General features: G+C 43.6%; 1 protein-coding gene and 1 pseudogene across 3 annotated transcripts in view; both read right to left on the bottom strand.

The window, feature by feature from the left end:
* The window catches only part of LOC139242055 (BTB/POZ domain-containing protein KCTD8-like), a 445,346-nt gene that overhangs the window by 367,663 nt on the left and 51,405 nt on the right, over window positions 1-26,278 (bottom strand). The window lies entirely within an intron of this gene.
* On the bottom strand, window positions 2,907-3,790 carry LOC139228171 (deoxynucleotidyltransferase terminal-interacting protein 1 pseudogene; annotated as a pseudogene).

Genomic DNA, 26,278 nt, shown 5'->3' with positions numbered 1-26,278 from the left:
GACACCAGAGGTAACGATGCAGGGCAGGAAGAGAAGCCGTTGCAGGTGATTCTCTGGTTACGATTAGATAGATAAGAATGGAACCAGGCGAGTGCAATCCCAACCAAATGGATAACGATGAAGAGAGTGGTCAACCATGTCAAAGGTTGCAGACAAGTCAAGAAGGACGAGGAGGGCTAGTTTGCCTTTGTCACAGTCACAAAGGATGTCATTTGTGACTTTGATGAGTACCGAAGCCAAGTTTATGCAAGCTGTTCTCATAATATAATTCTCTCAGAAAAAAAAAGAAGGACTTGCATTTATATAGCGCCTTTCACGACCACCGGACATCTCAAAGTGCTTTACAGCCAATGAAGTACTTTTTGGGGTGTAGTCACTGTTGTAATGTGGGAAATGCGACAGACGATTTGCGCACAGCAAGCTCCCACAAACAGCACTGACCAGATTAACTGTTTTTGTTATGATGATTGAGGGATAAATATTAGACAGAACACCGGGCATAACTTCCCTGCCCTTCTTCGAAATAGTGCCATGGGATCTTTTACGTCCACTTGAGAGCAGATGGGGCCTCAGTTTAACATCTCATTAAAGAGAGGGGGAAGGGGGAGAGAGGGGAGGAAGGAGAGGAGGAGAGAGGGGAAGGAGAGAAGGAGAGAGGGGAGGGAAGGGGGGAGGAAAGGGAAGGGAGTGGGGGAGAGAGGAAGAGGGGGAAGAAAGGGGGAGAGAGGAAGGGGAGAGAGGGAAGAGAAGGGTGAGAGGGGGGAGAGAGGAAGAAGGTGGAGAGAGGGAAGAGAGGGGGGAGAAAGGGGACCCATCCTATTTGCAGCAAAATTGTAAACATGTTGTAACAAATGTTCAGCCTTTTGCTACAAATAATTAATTCAGCAAGAACTTAAGAAATAGAAACAGGAGTAAGCAATCTGGCACCTCTAGCCTGCTCTGCCATTCAATAAGATCATGGCTGATCTGATCTTGGCCTCAACTCCACTTCCCTGCCCTCTCCCCATAACCCTTCACTCCACAGCTCCCTGGGGCAGAGAATTCCAAAGATTCACAACCCTCTGACAGAAGAAATTCTTCCACTTTTCCATTTTAAATGGGCAACACCTTGTTCTGAGACTATTCCACCTAGTTCTAGATTCCCCCACGAGAGGAAACATCCTCTCTGCATCCACCCTGTCAAACCCCTCAGAATCTTATACATTTCAATTAGATCATCTATCTGTGTTCTAAACTCTAATGAGTAAAGGGCCAGCCTGCTCAACATTTCTTCATATGACAACCCCTTCACCTCAGGAATCAACCATGTGAACCTTCTCTGAACTGCCTCCAATGCAAGTATATTCCTCCTTAAATAAGGAGACCAAAACTGTATGCAGCAATCCAGGTGTGGTCTCACCAACGTCCTGTACAATTGTAGCAGGACTTCCTTACTTTCATACTCCATTCCCTTTGCAATAAAGGCCAACATTCCATTTGCTTTCCTAATTACTTGCTGTACCTGCGTGTTAACATTTTGAGTTTCATGCACAAAGACCCCCAGGTCACTCTGTACCGCAGCATTTTGTAATCTCTTCCTATTTAAATAATAATTTGTTTTTTTATTTTTCCTACCAAAGTGAATAACCTCACATTTTCCCACATTATACTCCACCTGCCAAATCTTTGCCCACTCACTTAGCCTGTCTATATCCATTTGCAGATTCTTTGCATCCTCCTCACACCTTGCTTACCCACCTATCTTTGTATCATCACCAAATTTGGCTACGTTACACTCAGTCCCTTCATCCAAGTCATTAATATAGATTGTAAATAGTTGAGGCCTCAGCACTGATCCCTGTGGCACCCCAGTAGTTACAGTTTGCCAACCTGAAAATGACCCATTTATCCCGACTCTCTGTTTTCTGTTAGTTAGCAAATCCTCTATCCATGCTAATATATTACCCAAACCCTGTGAGCTATTATCTTGTGCAGTAACCTTTTATGTGGCACCTTATCGAATGCCTCCTGAAAATCCAAATACATGACATCTGCTGGTTCCCCTTTATTCACCCTCTTGTTACAGCCTCAAAGAACTCCAGCAAATTTGTCAAACATGATTTCCCTTTCATAAAACCATGCTGACTCTGCTGACTGCATTAGGGAATTGTGGTAGATTACAACCAATGCATCCACTATCTCTATATCTGCTATATGCAAATCTCCCCTCACCCCCAGGACAGGAGCTCATCAATGATATTAACACACTGAACGTTGAAAAGAAGTCTGTTCACCTAGCACTCTACACAAGATCGGGGCGAAGTCTCAATAATGTTTGCCAAAGGTTGTCTTTGCTGTACTCACCACACACACACACACACACACACACACCTGGAGCAGTGCTGAGGTCATAGTCTGTGTGCCATGTACAGCAATCTGAGCCTGCAAATGTGAATGGGTTCAGAATGGATTGTGAAAGTCAATGCCTCTCCCTGGACATGTCAAGGGTCTGGTTCACTCATTCTCCTTACTGATTTGGGCTGTGTTGCTTATTAAATGCACATCATTCTTAAGCCCTTGAGCCCAGGATACTGTCACATTTCAATTACTCATTCTTTGAAGTACAGGCAGCACACAGGGCTCCCAACACCCAGGGTATGGAACAGTAGCTGCAATTCACAAATTCACAAAGATCTTGTAACTCAAATATTGGGGGAGGACAGTTCCTTCCCAGACCAGATTCCTGCAAGGCCCAGTAGGACAACTCGGGGAATTTCAGATGTCCTTTACAGATTACAGGAAAACAGATGCAGGAATACCACTGATAGAAATTATCCCTCAAAAGGACTAATTACACCACCAGATACTCAGTCACTCCTGGAGATAAAGACTTCTCTCCTGGCATTCCCTCCCCGGGTCAGCTCTGCTCAGCTCCCTGCTCCTTTTTCTGTCCATACAGCCATCATGTATTTTTGCATCTTCTCCAACATCCAGATGGGAACGATGATGGGTTGGAGTTCATCCAATCTCAGTTCAGGGCAGCCACGTAGTCATCACTGGCTGCCAGTTCTCGAATGTCATCTTCTATTAGCAGGTAAGCCATCTTGCCCCTGTGGCTGGCATATGATGCTTTTCCCCGAGCCAGTGCTTGCCCTGCAAGACAGCCAAGTACTTGAATAGTTCAGGATGCTTGATGTAGATTCTTCCACGGGTACCACCCATTCCCAAGGCTTTATTCGCACATGATCCGAGCACAAATGTGGTTGATGTATTCAGCCTGGCTGGGTCCCACTTGGGTCCTTTCCGTTTCATTTACATTTGAGACAGCAACACTCAGGGTTTTCCTTTCAAATTAAATCCTTTCCCCTTCTTTGGGATCGAATTCCTTCTCTGGCTAAGGTCGACCTCCATTTGCCGTGAATGCTTTGTGACAGAAAGCTCTTCAATGAATTTGGTAATTATCTTCCCTCCATCTGAATACATCATCTTAGCCTATTCCAAACAGTTTATACAGGTTTCCTGCACCAGCTGCTCAGGATCCATGTCTTCCCCAATATTTTCCTTCACATTCCATACAGCCTTCTGGAAAAACTTGGTGTACTTGTTGATTATAGCACCGATTTCCTCATTGATGTGAGGCTGCAGAACAGCTTGGATATGCTTGGATTGGTGAAGCTCACTGTCATCTGTGATCACTGACCCCTTTGGGCAACTTGGCGGTGCTTAATCATGATGTTCCAGGATTGGTGCTGGGCTGCTTGGGTTCCCGCAGGCCGCAGGCCGGGCTGCAGCCCTTGCCACTCGCTCCCATGGTAACCGGACCTCCAGCTGCTGCCCTCCGCACTCCCCATTCCCACTGAGCCCTGGTAATCATTCTGAATTGTGCTCCTATTGAGCGAGTCTGGTACTTGTGGAGCTTCAAAGCAATAGATCCTGTGCATCCTTGCTCACAGGTATGCCAGGACCTAGAGAGCAGTTTCTATTGTTTAGTGCTGTCCTGTTTTAGTTTCAATATGACAGCAGTTTGCAGGCTATCTTTTGGTGAGGAAGTTGCTTAACAGAACAATATCTTTTTATAGTTCTTGGCCTGGAATTTCGGCTTGGTGCTGCCTCTGTTTTTCACCCTGGAGGGGCAGCAATGGTGGTGGTAAGCTCTTCACAGTGACGGCCAGCTTCCAGCGCCCCGCCGGGATTCTCAGAGATGGTTTCGGCAGGGTGTGGAGCATTACCACCTGGAAGAGGCGAGTCTGTGTGCAACATCCCTGATTGTGACACCGGCTCGATTTTTGGCTCCCACCCGATCTGTAGCACTCCGTAGACCGCCGTGCTGGGACCACCTGTGAAAGCGGGCAGTCTGAGCTTTGCGGCTGCAGTGAGGTCAGTAATGTCGACCTCAGGTAAGTGTGATTGTTTTTTTTTGTGATGTATGTTGTGGTGGCGGGAGTTATTTATTGGGAATGTTTTTGGTGTTTCTTTTCTCCCCGGGCCTCTCTTAGAGCATTCCGAGGCCGACTCTTTAGCTCAGGATTTTCGCATGCTCAGCTGGCCTAGCGCTCTAAGAGAGATGTGCAATGCCTCCCTTAGTGCTCCGCCCCACACTCAGGGCCCAGCTGCCGAATTTTGCTGACTGAGGCGCAAACTGTTCCCCGGCACACACTTTACCGCCTCACCACCATTACCGCCCCAAAATGAGCAAAGCCGAAAATCTAGCCCTCTGTCTTCTTTAAGAGGAGAAATCGGTTGGATAGTATCTATGACTGGGCAAGTTGTAAACGGTCAATACAAAAGGTATGCTTGATGGATCACACGGCCCATTCTCCCGATTAATTTTGTTATGCTCTTATTCTATACCATTAGAATCACCTCTGCAAGAACATCAGGTCTCCACTGTAAAGCAGCAGCTGTAAGAATAGATAATTAAAAAAATATTTTTTGCACATGATAATTTTTCCTAACTACCCACAGTCTCCCACAATCACAGTGGATTAGTGGCTGCTTTATTTGATTAAGCTACAGCTGTAACATCTCTTCTGAGCTTTCCTCTCTTGTTCTCCCTAAACTCCATATATATTATCCTTCACAATCTTCCTCCTCTCCTACTCGTAACTTGTTCTATCTCAGGATCGCAAAACAATGGAACTATTTAGCATCCTCAGTCTTCCCATACTCTTATAATTTATAGGCTTTTAGAAACTAAGCTGAGTGTCACCCAAAATTTCTTCCTAACTTACCTCAGTTTTCTACTACTCTTTTTTAACCTTGTTGATGAACGATATCATAGCTTTTAGCCCTTCACCTAAGTTTCTCAATTTTTGAAAAGTCAGTAAGATCAGGTCTTTCTAGCAATCGAACAATTTAATACCTAGGAAGACATAGAAATGCATGAAAGTTACAACACCAAAACAGGCCATTCAGCCCAACTAATCCATGTCAGCATTTACCATCCACTGAAGCAAGCAGTTGTCCCCATTGCCTTCATCCACCTACACAATCTGATCTAGAATGTTGACATGGTTTTTACCACAACTACTAACCCTAGAAGTAAATTCCACAGCCTCACAACTCTCTACAAACTCTTCCAGAAGTTTCTCCTGCCCCCTGTTCTAAGTCCCTTACATTTAATCTTGTATCTATGGCCCCTCATTTTTGACCTCTCAACTGGTAAAAGTAGTTACCAGTTAGTGAGTAGTACTTACTTGAACACAACTAAGTTAGGTGTTCACTCACTAAAAGCTGTTGTTTTAATTTGAAAGAAAATCATTCTTAAAAAATGTAATGTACCTTTGGAGCAGGCACAGAACTTATCTGTAGAGAAGGAAAGACTGCAGCAAGTCACATTATTGTTCCAAGATTATTTCTACGTGTCAGTGAATTGGTAATAAAGGGGCATAAATTTAAGATTAGTACTAGATGCATAAACGCGAACACTAGAAGAATTGCTTTTATATGAGTTATTAGAATATGGCATGCATACAAATAAAGGAACTGAAGCCAAATAAATCAAAACATTTAATAGAAAAATAAATACTTGAAGATGAAAGATATTAAAGATAATGAAACATAGGAACGGGTGTAGGTCATTCAGCCCCTTGAACCTGTTCCGCCATTCAGTGAGATCATGGCTGATCTGTATCCTAACTCCATCCACGTGCCTTGGCTCCAAATCCCATAATACCCTTGGCTAGCAAAAACCTATTGATTTCAGATTTGAAATGATTAATTGAGCTAACATCTGATGCTTTTTGCGGGAGAGAGTTCCACATTTCTATCACCCTTTGATTGAAGAAGTGTTTCCTAACTTATCTCCTGAATGGCCTGGCTTGATTTGAAGATTATGTCCCCTTGTCCTAGACTTCCCCCACCAGCAGAAAAGGATACTCTCTAGCTATCCTATCAATGAATTCAAAATTCTAAAGCTCAAACAAAACTCCGCTTGACCTTTTATATTCCCAGGAATACAGGCCTAATTAATACAAATTCTCCTCATAATGTAATCCTTGTTTTATTTATTTTTAATTTAAAAAATATACCATATTATACAGAAAGGAATTTAAAAAATAAATTGACAGCACAAGGAAAAGTATGGGGGAAGAGCAGGGAAATGGGACATGGTACATAGCTCTTGTCCAGAGTTAACACCGGCATAGGCATAATCGGGTGAAATAGCCTGGTTTTATTCTGAAAATTTGAAGATTCTAAGAAAGCGAACAGAAACAATGAAGGAATGAGGTCAAATGAAGTGGTTTCCTTGCAAGCTGGTGAGCTTCTGTGCTTTTTAAAATATTGTCAGAAATACAAAGATGCTTTGGAGATCACAATATTCTAGTCCTGCCAATTATACATATATTAGGTTTCTGGAGACAAATTCTACATTGGAATTAGAAGCTGCTCGATGCATTCGACTGGAACTGCCCACAAGAACATTAGTGCTTTGGGCAAAGGCTTGAAGAAGGCAAAATTAAGACTCCATTAGCCTGGTAACTGCAAGTAGTGATTTCAATCTCAGATAAAATATTACCAGGTGAGAGTCTGCCTCATGAAAAGAAACTCAATTAAAGAATAAATGGGCAGCCAAATGAAAAATGCAGTGTTATACAGCTGTGAGAAGTAGGAAGGTCTGAATAAGTTCAGGTGACAGATTCCAAAGAAAACTGAGTCTGCTGATTATCTTTGTTTTATTTCTCATCACTGACAACATTCACTTTAAGCCTTGATTTGTTGCTAATCATTGTAAAATGAAAAGTGCTGGCTCTCTTGCACTGTGTGGTACTGTAGGATTAAATTTCTATGAATACTAAGCTGTCTTTATAGTGCGCCTTCGATGCCAGTATCACGCTGGGAATTTTGGCGCACTGATTCCAAAACATGGTATTAGGCCACCAGCATGGCCTAGTATCTAACAAAATCGTCTCCAAGAAGTAGCCTTCATTCATTTTTACTCGTCACCCACAGTCGTAAGACCACTACTGCTGCATAGCCTATGTCTTATAATGCACCTGATTTCAAACAAACTTCTCGCAATACAAATGATTGCCTTTCAATTCAACCAGCTGAATGTCCAGTAAGTTCTTGTCAATCAGTAGAACTTACACACAATGGGGAGCCAGTAAAAAGGGCTTTCTGTGTGTTTAAGTGCACATGAGGAAATCTAGATTCCCCACTCCACAGCACTTTGGATAGGCAGTTGACTGCCATTCCATAATTATATCACTGCAGAAATAATGTCAGCACAGCATCAGTTATTGTAAAAATATCCTGCTGTCAATTGCATTTCAAATTTTGTTTATTATAAAAATTGCAGTGAATTAGCTGACACACTTTCATCTTTTATATTGTTAAACAAGATTGCAGACAGAATTTGACATGCTGTGTTTAGTGTTTATTACAAAAAACATTTTTAAAGAAATATATTCTGTGAATAGAAATCTTATACTGTAGCATTTTCACAGTTTAGTTCTATTATTTTGTATCTTGTGGGAAGGTCTAATAACTTCCACAGAGGAATAGATCACAGAGGTTAAGTGATACAGTTGATGTGGCTTGTGGAAGGAAGATGATCATCAGAGCTGTTCAGGGAAAGACATTTGGAGCACACCAGAGTAGAAACCAGAGCTAAAAAAATCATGGCTCAGAACAAAGCTAAATTGCAAAGTTGGTGAGGAGGAAATGTAGCAAATGTAATAAATAAAGTAACAGATTCAAAGAAATGAGCGCAGAGCAAAAGCAAAGCATACACTGGGACCAAGTAAAAATAGGCTGAAAAAGAAGAGGCTTGTGGTTTTTTGTTTACTTTCTTGGCTGTCTGGGGGTTATTTTATTGGTTAGCTTGTTCTGTTATAGTCTGTGAACAGTGTAGTTTATCGGAACCTGTTTGTGATATCAGTCCCATGAAAAGTGGTGGCACAGTGATTTTTTAATATATTTATTTTTTAATATATTTTTGAGTTCATTATGTTAAAGGATGTCAGTGCTGGAAAATGCAACATATTTCTAATTTTAGTACCCAGTATCAGTAATGAGCACTCCATGGTTAGGTATAGTATAACAGGAAACATGTAAAGGTCTCTCCACTCAGCGCAACAATGGCCCCGAATTTGTGGTCCCGATGTTAACGAACTGGCAGTGTTCACCACTCACCATCATTCTGCTTTTGAAAATAACCACAACTTCAAGATTTGGCACATCCAAATCCTGTAGTTGTGGTCTGCCATTCACTGCTCCGACACTGTTGCGCTGTGCCCATATCTTTGAGCTCATATCTTGGTGATGAAAAGACTACATTGGCTTACTCCACCAATCAAAGCACTATTACTAATTGTTGTAACTCAATAAATAACATGTGCCATAACTCACAACACTGGGTTATGTAACCCACTTCCCTTAACCTAAAAAGTCCCCATTGCTCACCCTGGGGCCAAAAGTTCTCAGACCAATGGCAGTCCTGGAGCACAAGTTGAGCACAGAAGGCTCAACAGAGGTAAGAATTATGACGGGATTTTTAAACGCCAGGTCTCCGCTCACAATCCTTCTCCTTTGCAATTCACACAGAGGCCTGGGGAAGGTAGAATTTCCAACTCGGGTTAAGATACACTTGAGCCTGGATTGTGAATATCCATTGGCTGGTGGATCTTGAGGTAACCTTTGCTGAGGTTGATCCAATTCTCTCCCAATATCTATATACACAAAGGGTTAGACTTTCCACTAAGTGGCCAAGGCCCCAAAAAATGGGCCTTGTTCCAGCAACGTCGGACATCTCAGCCTTACTAATCACTGGTACATGGCCCATTTTTTTTTGTGATTTTCCACTCGGACTTAGGCCGGCGATGTGGAATGGGCGATCTCATTTTCGGTGAAGTCGCGTTCGCCCACCGAAAGAGGAAGTCAAAAAGCTTCCCTAGCAACGGCCTTGTGCGCATGAGTGAGATTTTTTTTTTGGCCGCCTGGTTTTACCTCATTTCGGGAGGTCAGGGGTCATCACACGTGCTCAGAAGGTACAGGGTGGGATTAGAGAGAGAAAAAGAGAGAGGAGAGGAGCTGGAAGGTTTGAGTGGTTTGAGTGGACATAATTTGGAGTGATTCTTATTGAAATCATAAAGTTAAATCTAATTAAAAATGAGTATGGAGACTGAAAATGAGAGGAAAAGGACCAAACCCTTTAGTGACGAGGCAAACGAGGCCCTGGTCAATGAGGTGCAGGCAAAGTGGGCCGAATTGACATGGGGTGTGCATGGCAAACCGCCACCCTGTGTCTACCGTAAAATCTGCATGCAGATTGCAGCCATAGTGTCTTCTGCATCCTTTGAGGCGAGGGGGGGTGACCAGTGCAGGAAACACTGGAATAGCGGCTGCAGCAAGAGTAAGTTGCATTTTATATTTTCTACTTTACTGATTATATTTTATATTTTACTGATGCATGCAAATTTTTATTACAGCGATGAATCTCCTGCATCGAATCTAATTCTTGAATATATTAGTTAAACCATGTTAACAGTAAGTTGCATTTTCTATTTCAAATTGTATATGTAATATGTTACTGTTGCATGCATGCAAATTCTTAATATTACAATGAATCGACTTCATTGAATTTAAGTTTGTCATTCTTAAATGTGTTATGTGCACCAGCAGCATGTAACATTTTAAACATTTTAAACCGTTGTGACCTCAAGATACTACATAGTTCATTAGCTTATGCCATGCCATGCCATGCTCTTTTCTCATTTGCAGAGCAACGCCGGACAGGGGGCAGCATTGCTCAGCTCCAACCATTAACCGCAATTGAGGAGCGTATGGTCACGCAGGTTGGCTGTGAAAGCCGTTCAGCCACCAACCGTGGTCTTGCCGAACCCAGCCATGCGTCTTGTGAATAATTTGTAATTTGTCGAACTATATTAAAAACAGTATTAAAAACTTAAGTATGTAACTGATCTAATATCCTGCAATTGTAATGCAAGATGCAATATACTTGTAATGTGCTTATGATGTACTAATGATATAATGTCATTTCATGCATGCATAAGAAGCAGGGCATATGAAGCAGGAATTGCAGCAGCTACAACTTTATGGGAAAGTGAAAAGTATTGATTTGTAACGTCTCTTGGTAATATACACCGTTATGTTCTAATAAATTTCATCATTTCTGTTTTTTAGTTAAACCTGATACACTGGTACAGGTGCAGTTGGCACCAGCACCAGCACCGTCAACATCTCCATCAGTGGAGCAGGAGGAACCTGAGGAAATTGAGGAGCTGGAGGAAATATTTCCTCATCTAGAGGATGAGGAGGAATAGCAGGAGGATGAGGAGGAGCTGGAACTCCTGCAAGAGGCAGCTGTTGATGTGGGGGGAGGGGAAGGGGGGGAGGGGGTGAACCTGCGGTCACCTCAATTGAGAGTGATGAGGCACCGGGACCAAGCGGTGTGCAGCTGGCGATGCCAATGCGCAACATATTGTACATGCCAACCCCACGGAGGCCAGGTCAGCGAGGTGAGCAATTGCCTACCTGGAAAGGGCAGATGGAGTGCATGATTTCCATGTGCAGGGAGATGGTCGCGATAGGTCACGAGCTAATCCAAGGGTTCCACCAGATCTCCACGAACTTCTTCAACTGGTCTGTCACGCAAACTGAGTTAGCACAACAGACCTTGGAGGAGATCAGAGTGCAGAACACCGCAACCAATGCCCTTTGACATGCGTTGCTGGCTGGACACGGTGCTGCACCCCAAGGGTATCGTGTCGGGTCCAAGTGCAACCCCAAGCATACAAGCGAGTACGTAGGATACAATTCCTCCTGACTCGGAAGACAAATATCATCATGCTTCTTCTTCCACTCCCACACCACCACCACGGCAGGAAGTCTTGTCATTGCCTGCTGCACGCCAGCTTTGCCTCGGTCTGCAGGGACCAAAACGGGCGGGAGGTGTTAAAACATGGGGTGGGAAAGGACCTGGAGGGAAATGTGGCCACAGGTAGGGAGGAGGGTTGTTGTCTAATTGTTTTCTATATCAATGTTACATTTTTTAATTGTTCAATTGTTGTTTGGGGAGGGGGCAGGAAGGTGGGGGGGAGAGGGCATTGAAAGAAAAATTAGTTGTGTTAAATACATTTTTTTATTGAGTTTAACAATTGTTGTGCATTCTCTTATAGTTACGTTGAGCATAACATTTAACAATTATTCTGCATTTGTTTTGCATTCTATTATTATAATAAAAGTTTAATTAAGTTAAGCATTAATGCAAATGCCAGGCCTGTGCAGGCAAGACTAAAAAGTAACTCAACGCAAATGCAACTTTTGGTGAACCTTAACTCTAAATGTAAATGTGACTATCCACAATGTAAGTTCAGGAAAAGCGTTCATAAATGAGCTGCTGACGCAATAGTTTAGCAGCTGTGTAACTGCCACTGGGTACTGGTCTTCGGGAGGGGGGGGGCGTGGGGGGGCCACGGCTAGATCGCCAGGCTGATTGGCCTGCCCTAGGTCCTCACCAGCCTTCTCTTCCGACTCTTCCTCCTCTTCATCCTCGCCGGCTGGCTGTTCCGTCTCCCCTCCTTCTGGAGGTGGACCTGCAGCCCCATCTGGCATTAGTTCTCCTCTCCTAATAGCTAGGTTATGCAGCATGCAACACACCACAATAAACTCAGTGACCTGGTCAGGGTGGTACTGTAGGCTGCTACCAGAATGGTCCAGGCATCTGAAGTGCTGCTTTAGGACTCCAATTGTCGTTTCGACGATGTTGCATGTCACTATGTGGCTTTCATTGTAACATTTCTCCGCTTCAGTGACGTGATTACGCAGTGGGGTCATCAGCCAACTGGCAAGGCCATATCCCTTATCCCCCAGCATCCAACCATGACCTTCTGGCTGATTGACAAACAGGTCAGGGATAGCGCTCTCACGATGGATGTGCCTTTTACTGTCATAATTACATGATTATTTGCTTGTAGTTGACAACAAGCTGCACATTTAGAGAGTGGAATCCCTTTCTGTTAAGAAACACCTTCGCGTTCTTTGGAGGTTTTCAGTGCAATGTGCATGCAGCTTATTGCTCCCTGCACCTTGAGAAAACATAGAAACATAGAAAATAGGTGCAGGAGTAGGCCATTCGGCCCTTCGAGCCTGCACCACCATTCAACATGATCATGGCTGATCATGCGCTTCAGTATCCCTTTCCTGCTTTCTCTCCATACCCCTTGATCGCTTTAGCCATAAGGGCCACATCTAACTTCCTTTTTAAAATATCTAACGAATTGGCTTGAACAACTTCTGTGGTAGAAAATTCGACATGCTCAAAAGTCTCTGAGTGAAGAAGTTTCTCCTCATCTCGGTCCTAAATGGCTTACCCCTTATCCTTAGACTGTGACCCCTGGTTCTGGACTTCCCCAACATTGGGAACATTCTTTCTGCATCTAACCTGTCCAATCCCATCAGAATTTTATATGGCTCTATGAGATCCCCTCTCATTCTTCTAAATTCCCATGAATATAAGCCTAGTCAATCCAGCCTTTCTTCATATGTCAGTCCTGTCATCCCGGGCATCAGTCTGGTGAACCTTCGCTGCACTCCCTCAATAGCAAGAATGTCCTTCCTCAGATTAGGAGACCAAAACTGAACACAATATTCAAGGTGTGGCCTCTCCAAGGCCCTGTACAACTGCAGTATGACCTCCCTGCTCCTATACTCAAATCCTCTCGCTATGAAGGCCAACATGCCATTTGCCTTCTTCACCGCCTGCTGTACCTGTATGGCAACTTTCAATGATTGATGTACCATGACACCCAGATCTCGTTGCATCTCCCCTTTTACTAATCTGTCACCAATCAAATAATAATCTGCCTTCCTGTTTTTACCACCGAAGTGGATAACCTCACATTTATCTACATTATACCGCATCTGCCATGTATTTGCCCACTCACCTAACCTGTCCAAGTCACCCTGCAGTCTCTTAGCCTCCTCCTCACAGCTCACACTGCCACCCCGTTTAGTGTCATCTGCAAACTTGGAGATATTACATTCAATTAATTCGTCCAAATCATTAATGTATATTGTAAATAGCTGGGGTCCCAGCACCGAACCTAGCAATACCCCACTAGTCATTCTGAAAAGGACCCATTTATTCCTACTCTTTGCTTCCTGTCTGCCAACCAGTTCTCTATCCACATCACTACATTACCCCCAATAACATGTGCTTTAATTTTGCACACTAATCTCTTGTGTAGGACCTTGTCAAAAGCCTTTTGAAAGTCTAAATACACTACATTCACTAGCTCCCCATTGTCCACTCAACTAGTTACATCTTCAAAAAATTCTAGAAGATTTTTCAAGCATGATTTCCCTTTCATAAATCCATGCTGACTTCGACCAATGCTGTCTGCTATTCTTGAGAAACCCAAAGCCCTCCTAGTCTGTGCCTCCCTGGTCATAGGGAAGCTTATAAAGTCCATCCTGTGAGCGTTAAGGGCTTCAGTCACCTGCCAAATACAACAGTGTGTGGCGTGCTGTGAGATATGATAGATGTCGCCAGCTGAAGCCTGAAAAGATCCCAATAAGTAGAAGGCTAGGGTTGAGGTAACCTTCACCTCAACGGAGAGTGCAGTTCTGATGGTGCTGAAAGGCTGAAGATCCCTCTTGATGAGCTGGCAAATCTCATTGATGTCCTCCTTCCAGAAGCGCAGCCTCCTTAGTCACGCGTTTTCGATAAGTTGAGGTAAGATTGCGTTTTTTTGCACCTTCGTTGGCTGTACGCTCGCCTCCTATGTCTCCTCTGTCTCTGTCTACTCATTTCTCTGCCATCTCTTCGATTGATCCCTTCAGAAATCAGCTTGTGAGCAGTTATAGAAACATAGAAAATAGGTGCAGGAGTAGGCCATTCAGCCCTTCGAGCCTGCACCACCATTCAATAAGATCATGGCTGATCATTCACCTCAGTACCCCTTTCCTGCTTTCTCTCCATGCCCCCTGATACCTTTAGCTGTAAGGGCCATATCTAACTCCCTCTTGTATACATCTAATGAAGTGGCATCAACAACTCTCTGCAGTAGAGAATTTCACAGGTTAACAATTCTCTGAGTGAAGAAGTTTCTCCTCATCTCGGTCCTAAATGGCTTACCCCTTATCCTTAGACTGTGACCCCTGGTTCTGGACTTCCCCAACATCGGGAACATTCTTCCCGCATCTAACCTGTCCAGGCCCGTCAGAATTTTATATGATTCTATGAGATCCCCTCTCATTCTTCTAAACTCCAGTGAATACAGGCCCAGTCGATCCAGTCTCTCCTCATATGTCAGTCCTGCCATCCATGGGAATCAGTCTGGTGAACCTTCGCTACACTCCTTCAATAGCAAGAACATCCTTCCTCAGATTACGAGACCAAAACTGTACACAATATTCCAGGTGAGGCCTCACCAAGGCCCTGTACAACTGCAGTAAGACCTCCCTGCTCCAATACTCAAATCCCCTAGCTGTGAAGGCCAACATGCCATTTGCATTCTTCACCGACTGCTGTACCTGCATGCCAACTTTCAATGACTGATGTACTATGACACCCAAGTCTCGCTGCACCTCCCCTTTTCCGAATCTGTCGCCATTCAGATAATATTCTGCCTTTCTGTTTTTGCCACCAAAGTGGATAACCTCACATTTATCCACATTATACTGCATCTGCCATGCATTTGCCCACTCACCTAACCTGTCCAAGTCACTCTGCAACCTTTTAGCGTCCTCCTCACAGATCACACCGCCACCCAGTTTAGTGTCATCTGCAAACTTGGAGATATTACACTCAATTCCTTCATCTAAATCATTGATGTATATTGCAAATAGTGGGGTCCCAGTACTGAGCCCTGCAGCACCCCACTAGTCACTGCCTGCCATTCTGAAAAGTACCCGTTTATTCCTACTCTTTGCTTCCTGTCTGCCAACGAGTTCTCTATCCACGTCAATACATTACCTCCAATACCATGTGCTTCAATTTTGCACACCAATCTCTTATATGGGACCTTGTCAAATGCCTTTTGAAAGTCCAAATACACCACATCCACTCGTTCTCCCTTGTCTACTCTACTAGTTACATCCTCAAAAAATTCTAGAAGACGTCAACCATGATTTCCTTTTCATAAATCAATGCTGACTTGGACCGATCCTGTCACTGCTTTCCAAATGCGCTGCTATTTCATCTTTAATAATTGATTCCAACATTTTCCCCACTACCGATGTCAGGCTAACCGATCTATAATTCCCCATTTTCTCTCTCCTTCCTTTTTTAAAAGTGGTGTTACATTAGCTACCCTCCAGTCCATAAGAACTGATCCAGAGTCGATAGACTGTTGAAAATGACCACCACTATTTCTAGGGCCACTTCCTTTAGTACTCTGGGATGCAGCCTATTAGGCCCTGGGATTTATCGGCCTTCAATCCAATCAATTTCCCTAAAACAATTTCCTGACTAATAAGGATTTCCTTCAGTTCCTCCATCTCGCTAGACCCTCGGTCCCCTAGTATTTCCGGAAGGTTATTTGTGTCTTCTTTCGTGAAGACAGAACCACAGTATTTGTACAGTTGGTCTGCCATTTCTTTGCTCCCCATTATAAATTCACCTGAGTCTGACTGCAAGGGACCTATGTTGTCTTCACTAATCTTTTTCTCTTCACATATCTATAGAAGCTTTTACAGTCAGTTTTTATGTTCCCTGCAAGCTTACTCTCATACTCTATTTCCCCCTCCTAATTAAATCCTTTGTCCTTCTCTGCTGAATTCTAAATTTCTCCCAGTCCTCAGGTTTGCTGCTTTTTCTGGCAAATTTATATGCCTCTTCCTTGGATATAACTAACTATCCCTATCCCTAATTTGCCTTGTTAGCCACAGTTGAGCCACCTTCCCCGTTTTATTTTTACACCAGGCAGGGATGTACAATTGTTGAATTTCATCCATGTGATCTTTAAATGTCTGCCACTGCCCATTCACCGTCAACCCTTTAAGTATCATTCGCTAGTCTATTCTAGCCAATTCACGTCTCATACCATCGAAGTTACCTTTCCTTAAGTTCAGGACCCTTGTCTCTGAATTAACTGTGTCACTCTCCATCTTAATAAAGAATTCTACCATATTATGGTCACTCTTCCCAAAGGAGCCTCGCACAACAAGATTGCTAATTAGTCCTTTCTCATTACTCATCACGCAGTCTAGGATGGCCAGCTCCCTGGTTGGTTCCTCGACATATTGGTCTAGAAAACCATCCCAAATGCACTCCAGGAAATTCTCCTCCACCGTATTGCTACCAGTTTGGTTAGCCCAATCTATATGTAGATTAAAGTCGCCCATGATAACTGTTGTACTTTTATTGCACGCATCCCTAATTTCTTGTTTGATGCTGTCCGCAACATCATTACTACTGTTTGGTGGTCTGTACACAACTCCCACTAGCATTTTCTGCCCTTTGGTGTTCCGCATCTGCACCCATACAGATTCCACATCATCCAAGCTAATGTCCTTCCTTACTATTGCGTTAATTTCCTCTTTAACCAGCAATGCTAACCCCCCACCCCTCTTTTCCTTTCTGTCTATCCTTCCTGAATGTTGAATACAGGAATGTTGAGTTCCCAGCCTTGGTCATCCTGGAGCCATGTCTCCGTAATCGCAATTATATCATATTCGTTAATGGCTGCCTGCACCGATAATTCATCCACCTTATTACGAATACTCCTTGTTTTGAGGCACAGAGCCTTCAGGCTTGTCTTTTTAACATACTTTGTCTCTTTAGAATTTTGCTATAATGTGGCCTTTTTTGATTTTTGCCTTGGGTTTCTCTGCCCACCACTTTTACTTTTCTTCTTTCTATCTTTTGCTTCTGCCCCCCATTTTACTTCCCTCTGTCTCCATGCATAAGTTCCCATCCCCCTGCCACATTAGTTTAACCCCTCCCCAACAGAACTAGCAAACACTCCCCCTAGGACATTGGTTCCGGTCCTGCCCAGGTGCCAACCATCCGGTTTGTACTGGTCCCACCTCCCCCAAAACCGGTTCCAATGTCCCAGGAATTTGAATCCCTCCCTCCTGCACCACTCCTCAAGCCAGGTATTCATCTTAGCTATCCTGCAATTCCTACTCTGACTCGCACGTGGCATTGGTAGCAATCCTGAGATTACTACCTTTGAAGTCCTACTTTTAATTTAACTCCTAGCTCCTTAAATTCAGCTTGTAGGACCTCTTCCTGTTTTTTACCTATATCGTTGGTACCTTTATGCACCACGACAGCTGACTGTTCACCCTCCCTTTTCAGAATGAGTAATGGTGCAGAAAGCATAGGCCCCATCACCATCAATAATTAGATTCAATTGCTATAAAAGAACTTTTCACTAAAAAATGCCTAATCCACTCGGCTACTATTTGTAAAATTAAATATAATTAAAAATCTGAGTAGATCTATCTATACAGTCCCATAAATCACTCACAACCATTTAAGCACGATTTTTGAGTTGTCTCCCCCCTTCCTCCGATCTTCAAAACGGCGCCCATAGTGCCCATTTCCTTCTGTAAAGCCCGGGAAAAGCAACTATATCACAGCGATGTTTTCGGCCTACCATCTACCCAGCCTTGTGATGGCGATGTGTTGAAAGTTGGGATGGGCCTTGTGTGGGCGATCAGATCGACAATCAGTTCGACGAAGTGAACCGAAACTTGGGAGCTTATTTTTACGGCGATGTTTCTGGCCTGGTTTCCACTTTTTCTTCAAAATGGGCGACGGAGGTCCGTTTTGGGTGATATATGGGCCATAGATGGGCGCTGTGAAGTGGAAAGTCTAGCCCAAAGCTTTCAGAAGGCATTGCTGGGTAACAATTAAAGATGGGTTTTTTATGTGGGTTTCTCCTCATAGCACAATTGTCTGGTTGAAATGATATAACTTAGCACAGGTCAAGGAATGGACCTGAGCAATGACATCTCTGGCTGAAGCCAACTTATTACTCTTTTCCACTCAGTCGCTCTCCTCAGTTTCAGTGCTCTATATAGTTTAATTGCATGACTACTGGTAATATTTTTCTGCCAGGGCATGTTATAATAGTTAATAGATCGGACCTTACCTTTGGTTACTTATTATTCAATGGCCTACATTAAACTTCCCAGCATGCCTTTAAATATCCATTGTATAATAAAGTATCTTACCATCGGTGTTCAAGAACACAATTTCTTTCACTTGTGCAGAAGATTATCATAGTATACAAAGTAATATTCATGAGCTACGAAGTTTACGTACACTCTATTGCCTTGTTATTCGTATAACGTCCTGCATATAAACATCTCACCCTTCTTAATCAAACCACTTGCTTTTGTTGATTTTTATAATTTCCGCACATTATTTCAATCAGTCTAAATATTTGTTTTCATTATTTTTTCCCTACTTAGCTCCTTTGCAATTTACATCACAGTTTATTTTTCGGCTGAAAGATTCAGACTTTCACAGCTTAATAATTAATTACAGATAATGGCACCAGAATGAAAATCTGTCAAGTCAATCTTCCAGCTAATTCAGTTCAGAGTACAGCTGTTCATCAACACATCAAAGTGACACTGCCGCTTTCTATCTTCCCAGAGACAGCTGTATTCAGATTGTTGCTGTCACTCAGCAACTTGCATTGGGCCCACTGTATTTTTACATTCTGTGACAAAAATGTATCAGGTACAACTAACCTATTGACATATGTACATTCATTAATTTATAAAAAGATAAAAGTGTGACTTACAGTATGAGATTTTAAAAAAATGCAAAGACATTTACATTCTCCAAATATAATCTATAAATAATAAAAAATTTAACGGTTCATGACTTTCTATTATTGTTTATCATTCATGACATCAGTGAATTGCCACTGGAAAAGTTGTCGCTCGAGTCCCCCTCAACCGTCTTCTCCCTGTGTCCGAGGAGCTCCCCTACGGGGCGCAACAGACATGATTTTTGCAGCGCGACAGCTGCAGGAAAAATGCAGGGAACAGCCCTTATACATGGCCTTCTTGGACCTTACAAAGGCCTTTGACAATGTCAACCATGAGGGTCTATAGAGCATCCTCCTCTGTTTCGGATGCCCCCAAAAGTTCGTCAACATCCTCAGCCTGCTCTATCACGACATGCAGGCCATGATCCTTACCAACGGATGCATTACAGACCCAATCCACGTCCGGATCGGGGTCAAACAGGGCTGCGTCATCACTCCAACCCTCTTCTCAATCTTCCTCGCTGCCATGCTCCACCTCACACTCAACAAGCTCCCCGCTGGAGTGGGACTAAATTACAGAACCAGTGGGAACCTGTTCAATCTTTGCCGTATCCAGGCCAGGTCCAAGACCACCTCAACCTCTGTCGTCAAGCTATAGTACGCGGAAAACGCCTGCGTCTGCGCACATACAGAGGCTGAACTCCAGGACGTAGTCACCGTATTTAATGAGGCATACGAAAGCATGGGCCTCACGCTAAACATCCATAAGACAAAGGTCCTCCACCAGCCTGTCCTCGCTGAACAGCACTGCCCCCCAGTCATCAAGATCCATAACGCGGCTCTGGACAACATGGACCATTTCCCATACCTCGGGAGCCTCTTATCAACAAGAGCAGACATTAATGAGGAGAGTCAACACCGCCTCCAGTGCACCAGTGCAGTCTTCGGCTGCCTGAGGAAAAGAGTGTTCAAAGACCAGGCCCTCAAATCTACCACCAAGCTCATGGTCTACAGGGCTGTAGTAATACCCGCCCTCCTGTATGGCTCAGAGACATGGACCATGTACAGTAGACACCTCAAGTTGCTGGAGAAATACCACCAACAATGTCTCCGCAAGATCCTACAAATCCCCTGGGAGGACAGACACACCAACATTAGCGTCCTCGACCAAGCCACCATCCCCAGCATTGAAGCACTGACCACACTCGATCAGCTCCGCTAGGCAGGACACATTGTCCGCATGTCAGACATGAGACTCCCAAAGCAAGCTCTCTACTCGGAACTCCTTCACGGCAAATGAGCCAAAGGTGGGCAGAGGAAACGTTACAAGGACACCCTCAAAGCCTCCCTGATAAAATGTAACATCCCCACTGACATCTGGGAGCCACTGGCCAAAGACTACCCTAAGTGAGGGAAGTGCATCCGGGAGGGCGCTGAGCACCTTCGGTCTTGTCGCCGAGAGCATGCAGAAATCAAGCGCAGGCAGCGGAAAGAGCGTGCAAATCTGTCTCACCCTCCCTTACCCTCAATGACTGTCTGTCCCACCTGTGACAGGGACTGTGGCTCTCGTATTGGACTGTTCAGCCACCTAAGGACTCATTTTAAGAGTGGAAACAAGTCTTCCTTGATTCCGAGGGACTGCCTATGATGATGAATTGGTCAGTGTTTTGTCTGCACGTGGATGCCTGGTCCCCACACAACAGTCTAGATTTAAACAGCTCACCCTTTATGATGTAGCAGAGAGGCAACTATAATGGTACACAGTCCTCTTCATGGATTTATATTTTCATATTTATTCCCAACAGTCCTCATACAGTTTGTTGGCCAAGACCTCAACTCCCAAGACCCATTTATATAATTATATAATACATCTAGCTTTCAATATCTAATAAACTGAGTTTTAAATAATCTCATACGCAAGCAAACATCCTAAATTAAGAACATATGTCTATACAGCTTTTTTTAGGAACAATAAAAAGCTATTAAGCTCATCGGACCCATCTATTATTGAGAGATCAGACCCACCAACCACCTTCACACCATAGCACTCAGCCCTTTTTCTCTGGGGCCCATTTATACTGTGCTCTTCAATGCCTTCTTCCATAAATGTATTATCCTTTTGGGTGAACACATTTTGCCTGACCTCTCCTGTTGTTAAAATATATACTTCTGCTGCAAGACTGAGAATTCCACTTAAGGATGGTAGAGGCTATCACAATGTTGCTGTACTGCAGTGTAATTATGGATCTCAAGGAGTTGCTGATGGTCTGCAGCATATGCGTCAATTCTTTAAGTCAGGTATAAATGACATTGACTTAGCCTCCAGCATAGGCTTGCCTGCATTATCAGTTTAGGGTGCAGAGCATACCGAATATTCTGATGGCAATCCCTCCCCCTAATTGGAACAGGCATTTTTACATATGAAAAGCTGGCCCAAATAGCTTTCCCTGTAGCACACTCGACTGGGAAGCATAAAAGCTGATGGGGCAGCAGCTCTTCAAGGGCTGAAGTTCATCATAAGAGAGCCAGCTGTGTTGGAGACACAATAAGCGCCTAATCATTCATGATGGCACAGTACATGGGGACAGGACTGCTACTTTGGATGTTGAAGAGTTGGAGGTGTTGCTGCAGGAGGTGCAGCAAAGGAAGGTGGATCTATTTGACACTGAAAGCCAACCCCCACCAGTAAAAGGAGAGGGCTAAGCTTTATGGTGGGAGATTGTGGACCAAGTCAATGCAAGTCCCTTGTACCTGGCTAGAAATGAGGGGAGAAATATGCTGGTATCACAAGAAACGCCTTCTTCCATAAATGTAATATCCTTTTGGGTGAACAAATTTTGCCTGACCTCCCCTGCTGTTAAAGTAACTGTACTGCTCAATTTTGCTCACAATTCTTGTGAGGCATGCCATTTTTTTAAACTAATTTAAATATTTGCATCGGGTGTATACCAGTAGCATTACCAAATTACTTTTCCTCTCATATTGCCCAGCAGAAGATTGGACAGCCACCAAATCAATCACACAAGGTGCAGCACCTAATTTTTTGACGCTAGTCCACTGTCTGTAGGCTTAGGAAAATGAGCCCTTAAAAGTAATGCACCAGGAAAATGTACACGTGGACGCTTCATGGAGACATTTTGTCAAATAAAATTTGCTTAATTAGGAAAGCAAAATGTGATGGAGCTTGATAGATTGTAGACAGATCGGGAACGAGGACATTTGCACTGGCAAGATTGTGGGATTTACGCATATCTTGCTCAACAAATGTCGTCAAAAATCTTGCGCCTGAAAAAGCAGGCACATAGTCTACTTTTACAGGCGCAAGTATTTAAAAACACACTTACACAATAAAATTAAATAAAATAAATACATTGTATTGTTAAAAACTCAGCCCACTCAGGTAAGTTTATTTTTAACCCGAATTACAAAACTTAAAAAAAACTCAAAAATATATTGTTTTTTCCGAAGGCATTTATTAACTTTAATTTCAATTAATTTTAATTATGTAAGATCTGTTTTTTATTTTTTATTAGCGTCTGTTTTTTTTCTCATTAATAGCACTGAGAACTCTTAGCTACGCGAGTCTCAGTGCTATTAATGGGAACCTGTGAACTACCTACCTGATTGGCTGAGCAGTTACATGTGACTGCATCTTCTGTGTGGGAAACCTCCGGACGGGAGCGCGCTTTGCAGCGTGGGAAGAGACCTCCCCAACGGAATCCAGGGCGCCTCCTAGACCATCAGGTACTTTCGAAAAAATTCTCCAATCGGAAGGCAATTGCCTGCGGGAAGCCTCTGACCAGAATTTTCGGGCCAAGGTTGCGCAGGAATTGATACTGTGAGTAGCACATACAGGTTGACCCTCTCTTATCCGGCACCCTCGGGACCTGGCCTATGCCAGATAAGGGATTTTGCCGGATGAGGGGAGATCATGTTAAATTGGATCATACAGGAGATATCGGGGCTGACTGGCTTGGGGCTGGGAGTGTGGCATAGAGATCGTGGTGGGGTGGGGGTGGCGGTGGTGGATCGCAGGATCAGGCCAGCGACTGTGGGAGTCCGCAGCGAGGAAGGACTTCAATTTGTTCAATTTGCAGCCGGGAATGGTGCCGGAGGAGGGTTGGTGCCGGTTAAGGGAGTCCTGGATAAGGGAGGTTCAGCCTGTACCACAAAAGCTAAGCAAATATCTGAAATGATTAAAAATTGAACTTGTACCTTTGTGTTGTGAAAAATAAACTTCCTGACATATGTCTATGTAAACCCTGCGAATCTGATTTCTATTTGCTGATGCACTGCATAGAAGGTTAGATCAAGTTTCTAATAAATCCCTTCACAGCATCTATTGCGAACCAACGTTAAAAACAATTATGGATATGACAGGAAAGATAACATTACATTTCTTGAGCCTAATGGATCATTTAGCATCTTACAAAAAGATAGATTTTAATGTTTAAGGCTAAGGGATGTGTATCCAAATATTATTTTATTTCTTTAAAGTCTTTGTTTCCAATATAAGAAAGTCCTATGCAACATTAGAAGTATTTCTTCAGTCATTTCCCCCAATATATGATGACTGATTTGATGCAGTATTGGCACTGTGCTTCAATGAAATACTTGAGTTATCTTGTTGTCTTGATTTAAAATTGAATATATTAATAAAGGCACAATTTACAAGAAATTGAGTGGCATGTGAATTTTGTGCAGGTGATTCTAGTTGTTGAAGAAATATCACGTTATTCTAGGTATTGTCCAATGCTCTATTTAAATAATGGTAAACTGACTGGAATCTAATATTAAAAAATATGTGAGAAAAGTTTTTGATCACCACTTGCCTCCAGTGGCCAAAGAAGCTCCATGACCTCAGACACTGGTCAAGTTCAGTAAATGCATCTTCAAAAGCCGTCTCCTACCAACTGCATCACTAGCCTCACACACTGCTCAATGCACAACTCCGCCTCCTCCCCCATCACCCCAATCACTCACCTACCAACAATCTGTACCAATCACAAGGCACATCTCCCATTCCTAGCCTCACCCCTCTTCTTGCTCTCCCACCCTCCCCTCACCACAACTCCAGGTTTGTGCCTTCCTCATTTTACACATCCAGGAAATCCAACCTACCCAGTCAATAGTTGAGAAGAAAAAAGAGGAAAGAGGAAAGAGGACGAGGCAGAGGAGGAGGAAGAGGAGGAAGAGGAAGAGGAGGAGGAAGGAGAAGAAGGCAAAGAAGGAGAAGAATTGTCACTTGATTTCACACTCCCAGCTACCAGCTCCTCAAGATAGAATCATAGAATGGTTACAGCACAGAAGAAGACCATTTGGCCATTGAGTCCATACCGGCTCTCTGCAACAGCACTTCAGCATATTCGCACTCCCCCACCCTTTCCCTGTAGCCCTGCAACATCATTGCCTTCAGGTACTTATCCAATTCCCTTTTGAAAGCCACAATTGAATCTGCCTCCACCACCCTTTCAGGCAATATATTCCAGATCCTAACCGCTCACTGCTTAAAAAAGTTTTTCCTCATGTCGCCTTTGGTTCTTTTGCCAAACACCTTAAATCTGTCCTCTGGTTCTCGATCCTTCCGCCAGTGGGAACAGTTTCTCTCTGTCATAATGATGATGATGATCTACTCTGTCTCAACTGACCATGATTTTGAACACCTCTTTCAAATCTCCTCTCAAATTTCTCTGCTCTAAAAAGAACAACCCCAGTTTCTCCAGTCTATTCACGTAACTGACGTCCCTCATCCCTGGAACCATCCTTGTAAATCTTTTCTGCAGCCTCTCTAAGGCCATTGCATCCTTCTTAAAGTGCAGTGTCCAGAATTGAACACACTACTCCAGTTGAGGCCAAACTAGTGATTGACCAGCAAGGACATTTGCAGTGTCCCCACTACAAGTCAGCAGCCTTCCAACAGCCATGCTGCAGCCACTGGGGTAGCACTGCAGGGCATCAGTAGGCTAGGCAAAGGCCCACACAAAACAGTCACTAAATGAATGCATAAGGGTGATGAGTTGATTTCTTGATGTCATGTGGGATGGATAAATGTATAAAGTTGGATTGGAAAGTTTACTTTGTGGTGGCTTTTATTTCAGCATCATGGCCAAGGGGAGGCTATGATGGTCAGTGACAGAGGGAAGGTAAGGTATGGGACTAATGATGAAAGGGAAATTGGGGTTGTGATTCATTGAGACTACAGGCAGATGATTCCATCCTGGCCAGAAGGGGGCTGTCTAGGTTGCATCCTTCCTTCTGCTTCCTCCTCTTCTGTTTCCTCTTCTTCTGCTTCCTCCTCTTCTGTTTCCTCTTCTTCTGCTTCTTCCTCTTCTGTTTCTTCCTCTTCTGCATCTTCCTCTTTCCTCTCTGAGTGGATGTTGTAAATCTGAAATGACAGTATAAAATGCTGGAAATACTCAGCAGGCCAGGTAATAACTTGACCTGAGATGTGAACCCTGTTTCTCTTTCCACGGATGTTGCCTGTCCTGTTGAGTATTTCCAGCATTTTCTGTCTTCTCAGAGGCCTTCCTTTACCATCTGAAGCATTGAAAGCATCCAGCAGCACTCCCTACATACTTAAAAAAAACTTTTCACGTCTATTGCAGCAAGCCATAACTTCAGTAAAATCAAAAAACCCAGTCCAAAAGCTTAAATGCAAACTTACCTGAATTGAGTGTATATCCCTTTAAGAGGTGCTGACAGCACTTCTGTCAGTCTGCTTGCACGCTGGGTTTACCTGGTGTGCTTAGGACCCAGTGCTGAACTCAGCGCTAGGGTCGAAGATCGCCGTGGTGATGTTAGTCGTCGTTGCACACCGACTGTCGTCACCACTCCATCATTTAAATCTGCAGGGCAATACTTAACAGCAGCGCTGCTGGGCCTGGGAAAGTAAAGGACACCGCAGGACCTGCCACCAGCTGGTGAAAGAGCGCTGACTGCCCTCTTTGCACATTATTTTGTCAGTAAGGAGTGGCGTTAAACCCCTGAATTTTTAGCCCCATGGTTTATAAAGAAACCAATTTAAACTAGATATAATTCTATGTTTCCCTCCCATCAACCTTTATCAAAGCCTCTTATCTATTGAGGTCACCATCTGTGTT

The sequence above is a fragment of the Pristiophorus japonicus genome, chromosome 2 (genome assembly GCF_044704955.1).
Source record: "Pristiophorus japonicus isolate sPriJap1 chromosome 2, sPriJap1.hap1, whole genome shotgun sequence".
Classification (NCBI taxonomy): Eukaryota; Metazoa; Chordata; class Chondrichthyes; family Pristiophoridae; genus Pristiophorus; species Pristiophorus japonicus.
Note: the sequence above shows the minus strand (reverse complement) of the source record. Positions and strands in the feature narration are given on the sequence as shown.